This window comes from Podarcis erhardii, assembly GCF_964252035.2.
Source record: "Podarcis erhardii genome assembly, chromosome: 6".
Taxonomy (NCBI): domain Eukaryota; kingdom Metazoa; phylum Chordata; class Lepidosauria; order Squamata; family Lacertidae; genus Podarcis; species Podarcis erhardii.
In genome coordinates, this window is record NC_138510.1 from 41,903,806 (window position 1) to 41,911,376 (window position 7,571).

A 7,571-nucleotide genomic window follows, 5' to 3' on the forward strand; every position below is an offset into this window, starting at 1 on the left:
TCGTCTTGCGAAGCAAGCCCATAGGGAAATTTGTCTTGCGAAGCACCTCCAAAATGGAAAACCCTTTCGTCTAGCGGGTTTTTCGTCTTGCGAGGCGTTCGTCTTGCGGGGCACCACTGTACAGGGCAAAGATCTTTTCCTGTTGCATAGCTACATAACTTCACTCAGAAGGCTGAAGTAGTGAGAGAAGCTTTGCAGGCAAATGTCGAACAGATGAAGCTGCTTGTGGCAGCTGGTCACTACTGGTCCTGATGGGGCACCATGGCAGCTAAGGATAGGTGGAGCCAACACCTTCTGGTTTTCTTCCCTCCGCCCTTCTCCCTTGGACACTTTTGCAATGCAGCAGTACAGCTCCTTAGCATCTAACAGTGTGACTCTAACCTTGTCTTCTCAGAAGGAAATCCCACTGAGTTTTGTAAGTTTGAATCTGCATGAAGGGATGAGCTCCTGTTGCTTCATCCCAGCTTCTGCCAACCTAGCAGTTTGAAAGCACACCATTGTAAGTAGATAAAGAGGTACCGCTGCAGCGGGAAGGTAAATGGCATTTCCATCTGGCACTCATCACCGTCCTCCGTGCACCAGTAACGCTGGCTCCCTCAGCCTGAAAGCGAGATGAGCGCTGCACCCCATAGTCACCTTTGACAGGACTTAACCATCCAGGGATCCTTTACCTTACCTTTTACTCCAGTGTAAGTGGGGTTAGAGTTGTAGTCGAAGTAAACTGGACCGTGGCTTGTTTGCTTTGGTTGCCTGCTGACCCACTAGGTTCTGTGCTGCAGCAGAAAGGTGTGAGGCCTCTAACTGTTCTCATTTTCTTTCCATCCCTCCTCCCTTGCAGATGTACAGTGGACACTTAAACAAGTCACAAAGTGCTTCCCAGAACTCTTCATTAGGATGTTTATTAATGTATTAATGTATTAAATTTCCTCAAGGTGGCATACATGTTTCCTGGGAGGGCATGAACACCTCTGAGTAAGCCAATGCTTTGGCCAGTAAGCATGCATAAATGACATTGACTATGGGGAAGGTAAAAAAACCCACAAAAAACCCACTGCCTATCTGATGTGAACATTCACAGAAATGAATCAAGCTCTGAACAACATCAGTTAATCCATGGTAGTGTGAACAGACAGTGGATTTGTGTTGGGCAGAACTGGAGTAAGACTCTTCCATGCAGAGAGGCAGAACTGAATATTTTTCTTGCTATGGCATTTTCAAGCCAAGAAAAAATTTTCACCTGTTAAATGGATGGCTGTGATTTACGTCTGTGTTAAGCATGCAGCAGCCAGAACATAAAGGTGGCAAGTCTAGCAGCAGGGCATGATGTCACTTTGCAATCTTCCATTTACTACTATTCCTGCTGTCTTGTGGAGAGCTTTGCAGCTGCAATTCTGTGCTGGGTTTGAAGGACACCACCCCTTTCTCCTTCTGCCCTCCCGTTTTCTCCAGGCCTAGTGCTAGTTTTTGACTCTGCTGTGTGCTTCAGCACAGATCATGGTAGTGTGTTCACTCAAAGGAGACAGGAATGTGGTGAAGCCATCAGATGTGTTGAAAACTAGGGAGAACTGGTGTCAGTTGCCACTGTGCTGGAAAGGTGCAAATTGCACCTCTTTGAAGAGAAGAAGTTCCCTCTGCTATACATAAGGGTGGGAGGAGAGGAGAATGAAGAATCCAAAGTTGGTCAGTGTCTTTATTACACCCATAAATTGCCACCAAATAGCGAGGAAGCTTTTCAATTCTCCAAAGCTCTTCATCAGGTTAAGAGAATGGGGAAAGGCAGGGGTGGGTGGGAGGAAAAAGTTGTGGGTGTTAAAGTAATAAAGTCTGTACTGGCATCAGTCTTAAGAAGGAGTGTGGGAAGAAGGAGCAGACTTAATAGATTAGGTGCTATGTTGGTTTCGGGTTACACCTAGGGTTGCTGCAATGGGAAAAAAAGACACAACGGTTAATTCCTCATTTAAAAAAAATATAAAATCCAGCAGCCCTGTAGCTCTAGATAAAAAGCCCACACTAATCTTCAGTGTGTGTGGGCTGGGTCTGGCGTTCTTTGTGCTGCCGGGTTCCTTTGTCCACACCCCAGCATGAATGGCAATGCATCTGCCAAGATGAATCTAGTTTCTATCTAAGAGATGTATGTGCTTTGGCACAAGTGTCCCATTTACAGTACTGCATTATTAGAATATTTATTATATGGAAATTACGTATTGGAGTCAAGTCATAAAGATGGCTTTCATTAAAATGATTAAAACAAAATGAAGCAGAACATGAAAACTAAGTTCTTAATTTACACAGTGGGCAGAACGGTGGTGACCCGAGAGGGCCCAAGAGACAAAAATCTGTTCAGAAATATTTATTTTATAGAAGAGCAGTGAATGCATTTCAGCTTATGAAAAATATGAGCGTCAATATATGAGTATAATAGCAAATATAGATCAAGTACGTTATACATGGATAAATCTCAGGGAATGGTCACAAGTAGGTTTGCCTGAGTAAAGCAGCAGATCTTTAAAATGGATCAACTCTTTTTAATGTACAGTGGTACTTCTAGTTACGAACTTGATTCGTCCCAGAGGTCTGTTCTTAACCCGAAACTGTTCTTAACTAGAGGCATGCTTTCGCTAATGGGGCCTCTTGCTGCCGCTGCGTCGCCGGCACATGATTTCCGTTCTCATCCTGGGGCAAAGTTCTCAACCTGAGGTAACTCTTCCAGGTTAGTGGAGTTTGTAACTGAAGCGTTTGTAACCCAGGCATTTGTAACTCGAGGTACCACTGTACAGTGGTACCTTGGGTTAAGTATTTAATTCGTTCTGGAGGTCCATTCTTAACCTGGAACTGTTCTTAACCTGAAGCACCACTTTAGCTAATGGGGCCTCCCGCTGCTGCCGCACCGCTGGAGCATGATTTCTGTTCTCATCCTGAAGCAAAGTTCTTAACCTGAAGCACTATTTCTGGGTTAGCGGAGTCTGTAACCTGAAGCATATGTAACCTGAAGCATATGTAACCCGAGGTACCACTGTATATGGCTTTTTAAGTGTACAACTGCTAGAAATCAGTAGGAGAAGCTTTTTTCCTCACTCTAGCTATGTCAGAAACTGGTTTGCCTGCTCATTTACTGTTGGGCAGCTGGAGTAACTGTTCTGTTTGCCTTTAAAAAAAGAAAAAGGTACCAGCCCTAGCAGCATGAATTTGCATCTGACACTATTACAGTGTGATCAGAAGGTGTGTTCCTCCCAAGATAGGCAACATAAAGTGTGGTGTAGTGGTTAGAGTGCTGGACTGGCTGAGGAGGGGGCACCCCAGATTCAAATTCCTGCTCAGATATGAAGCTCATTGTATGTGACCTTGGGGTACTATTCAACTAAGTTTTCTCAGAGTATACTCATTGAAATCAATAAACAACTAATTTAGGGGCATTAATTTCAAGGGATATACAACTAAGTAAAACACAGTTGAATGCCACCCTCGGAGTCTGGACCAGTCTCTACCTCAAGAACTGCTTAATCCCTTATATCCCTGTCCACTCGCTCACTGAGGTGGTCTGGGGAACAGCTGTTTGTGGATGCAGGACTCATATCTACCAAGAGCTGTGCATTTATACTGTGGGTTCAATTTCCACTTGAGGTCAGACATCTCCCCTCCCCACCAAACTTTCAGTGCCTGCTGAATGCTTTCTTGTTCCAGCAGCTTTTTAATTATAGTTTTAACTGGTTTTGAATTTTTGGTATTGTACGTTTGTAAACTGCTTAGACACTACTGTAGTTAAAGTGATAAATAATATCTCAAACTAACCTACCTTACAGAAGTCTTCTGGGGATAAAAGAGGGGCGAGTATGAACACTGCCCCGAAGAGGAGGGAAATCAACCAAATAGAAAATAAAGGAATAACCTGGGACATCCAATGAAACCATCCCCTTTCTCCCACCCAGCAGGATCCCAGTGCCTTATAACAGTGGTATGTCCAGCAAAAACCCAGCAGCTGAGTTCCTCCTGCTACCTCGTCTTTGTGGATGCTGACAAAAGCGAAGCATCATTGGCTGAATTTCTGCTAGTCCTACAGCTGTTAAATGCAACAGCAAGAATCCTTGCAGAGCACCCAGAAAAGGAGCAAGGAAGGTTCAGGATGACATGGCCAAAGGCCAGACTCTTAAGCAACTTGTAGACATGAGTTCAGCAAGCAAGGTGGGTGGGCACCAGAGAGGGGGTTTTTTGCCTGGAAATTAGAGAATGAAAGGAAAGACTGAAAAATGAGACAAAAGAGAGGAAAGATCAGAGGCTGCAAACCACAGGAATGTTGCTGGATTAAGGAATGTGTCAAAATGTTTCCCTCAATAAACTTATATGAAGGGTAAGCCACTGGCAGCAAATTGGCAACACGATCAAAAGTTGTCTTTAAAGAGCTGGGGACGGGGAGGTGGGGGGCACAAATCAAGGTCTGTAAGGAATTGCAGTGATATGTTTTTATAAAGAACAATGCATTAGGAGAGGAGGTGAGCAAACTATTTATCCTGCCCCCCCCCCCGCTTGCTAAAGCATGCTGCTGTTTATCTCACAGCAGTTCCTCCCTGCCCGCCCCATACAAAGCTATCTACTACAAAAATAAATAAGGCCACCGTCTCAGTATGCTCTTTGTGGAATGCAGAGTTGTTGTTTATGCTGTAATACTCTGGGTGTCCACAGCAGCTGCCTCTGGAAACATGGGCTAGCCAGGGGGGTGCAGGAAGGGCAGCTGCCCCCACCAATAGAAGTAAATAAATAGAAATACCTAACTAACTGACCAATTGTGTTGCAGATAACTTGGTTCTGCCCCCCAAAACATAATGTCTCCCCCCCCTCAAAAAAATCCTTGCTACGCCCATGTCTGAAAAGGACCCTAACATGGAGAAAGGCAAGATTGAAGTCATGAAGGAAGACTTGCTATCATTCTGATATCTTGGGTGGATATGGGACTTTGTTACCTAGGGAAGGTGAGGCTGTCCTAAGCCCCAATGAAGCCCCTACAATTATTGCACCCTTGTCTGTCTTGTTGGCAACTGAGGCTCACATTGGGTTAGATTCCTCCATGGTTCATGCGGCATTTGAAGTGCCACTCCCTTAAGATAGGCTCACGGAATTGAGGGGGTGGAATACCAATATTTCCAGCACAGCATTTTGCATTTATAACTAATATAGCTAATATGTACACACACCTTACTTAGAAGTTCAGGTACTTTCTCATTCTATTTTGTACTACAGTGTTGTATTGTCTAATTCTAATTCAAAGACGTAATATGCTTACTCCACTGTCTTCCTTACCTAAATTTTACAAATCTGTAAGTTCAGCCATGGACAGTGTGCTTCATATAGTTTAAGCCAACCATCAATAACATATTATTAAATGTAAAGGAACCCCTGACAATTAAGCCCAGTCAGGAACAACTCTGGGGTTGCGGCACTGATCCCGCTTTGCAGGCCGAGGGAGCCAGCGTTTGTCCGCTTCTGCAGACAGTTTTTCCGGGTCATGTGGCCAGCATGACTAAGCCGCTTCTGGCGAATCCAGAGCAGCGCACGGAAACGCCGTTTACCTTCCTGCAAGAGCGGTACCTATTTATCTACCTGCACTTTGATGTGCTTTCAAACTGCTAGGTTGGCAGGAGATGGGACTGAACAACGGGAGCTCACCCCATCACGGGGATTTGAACTGTCGACCTTTCGATCAGCAAGTCCAAGCGGCGCAGTGGTTTAACCCACAGTGCCACTCACGTCCTAACATATTATTAGTCTTAATAATATTTTTTTAAAGTGCTCTTATCCCCTCCCCACACCATCCATAATTGGGAATATGGAAAAACATTCACACTAGTAGAGCTTTCTTGAGAATTTCCCCCAGATCTCTCTCTCTGGCATTAATACTAATTTACAAACAAAGTAGCATTAAGTGTTGTATAGGTTTGCTTGTGTACAAAGTGCTGGAGAGCTTAAGCATCCATCTTTGCAGTAGGTCCTGTTCAGTAGCTCCTTAATGCTGCCATGTTTGCAGATGAGGAACTGATAAGAATAAGTTTCCTGAAGCCAATGGATATCCCTCCTGGCTATTCTTCCATCCTGAGGTTTCCACCTTCCCCTCCCCACCACTTGCAGGGTTCTAACACCTTTAAACAATTGCATGACCAGCAACACTGCCCAGCATGGTAGAGCAGCACTGGGAAATGCTTTTTTCCCTTGTAGGATGAATACTCCGACTGTAATTTTGTAGCAGAACAAAAAGTACCGGTACTGACAGCAACCAAAAAGAAGTATCATTCTGCAGAGAGTCATTAGCAGAGAAGATGGGAGCTGTTAATGCTTAGGAGAGGTCTCGTGCAAAGACCTCATCCCAGCATGAAGCATTTTCTTGGGGTATATCACCAACCCATGATATTGGTACGGTCACATCAGCTTCAGTGCCATGATGTCACTGACATGAGTGACCCTGGAATTACCTCCACAATGTTGTTTTTGAGAGTTGTGTAACAGTCGTATCTTTAGTAGGAGATTTTCTGTGACCTGTGCTAAGTAGTAGCGTACCTGGTCCCTGCTAACTTCAAAGTGAAAACATACTCTTTGATCCTACCTCTATAAATCTGACAGGGTCAGTTTATATGGAGGGCCAGAGCTGAGAGGCTGTGCGGTCTAGCAGACAGAGCATTGGATTTGGGGTTCAGATTCCCTTGAACTCTGTGGGTGGCCTTTGACAAATCACGCCCGCGCAACCTCAGTTCCATATCTGGAGAAGAGGAGAGATTTAACATACTTTCTCTGCCTGTATATTATGAAGGAAGGAAAAAAATGTCATGTGGTTTCCACCTCCTCTTCAAAGACCTTCCAATTGAATACTAAATACCCAGAGTGGCATCAGTTGTCCTTGCTCCCTGCACCAGCTTGACCTCAGTTCTGCATGGCACCCAGCTGGGTTAAAAAGGAGAGTGTAGAATTTGGAAAAAGCTTAGAAAAGGGCAACTCAAATGAGCCAGGGAATGGAGCAACTCCCTATCAGGAAAAGTTACAGCACTTAGGGGTTTTTAGTTTAGAGAAAAGAAAAGTAAGAGGCAATATGATAGATATATGTACAATTAAACATGGTATGAAGAGAGTAGGTTAAGAAGTGTTTTTCTCCCTCTCATAACACTGGAACTCAGGCACATCCAATGAAGCTGAATGTTGGAAAATTCAGGACGGATGAACGAAAGTACTTCTTCACGCAGCACATAGTTAAACTATGGAACTCACTGCCACATGAGGCAGTGATGGCCTTAAACTTAGACAGCTTTAAAATAGGGTTGTTTTATTTCATAAAACTTATACAACGCTTAGTTGTAAAAAACAACAACCCTCAAAATAGTTTACAAAAAGCAAGAGGATAAAACAAATTTAAAAGAGGATTAGACAAATTCTTAGAGGACAAGGCAGTCATTGACTACTACCCCTAATGACTATGTCTGACTTACAGTGTTGAAGACAGGATGCTCCTGAATACCAGTTGTTGGAAATTCAAGAGGGAAAAATGCTCTTGTGTTTGCGGGGGTCTCAAAGCATCTGGTTGGCTAATACAAGAA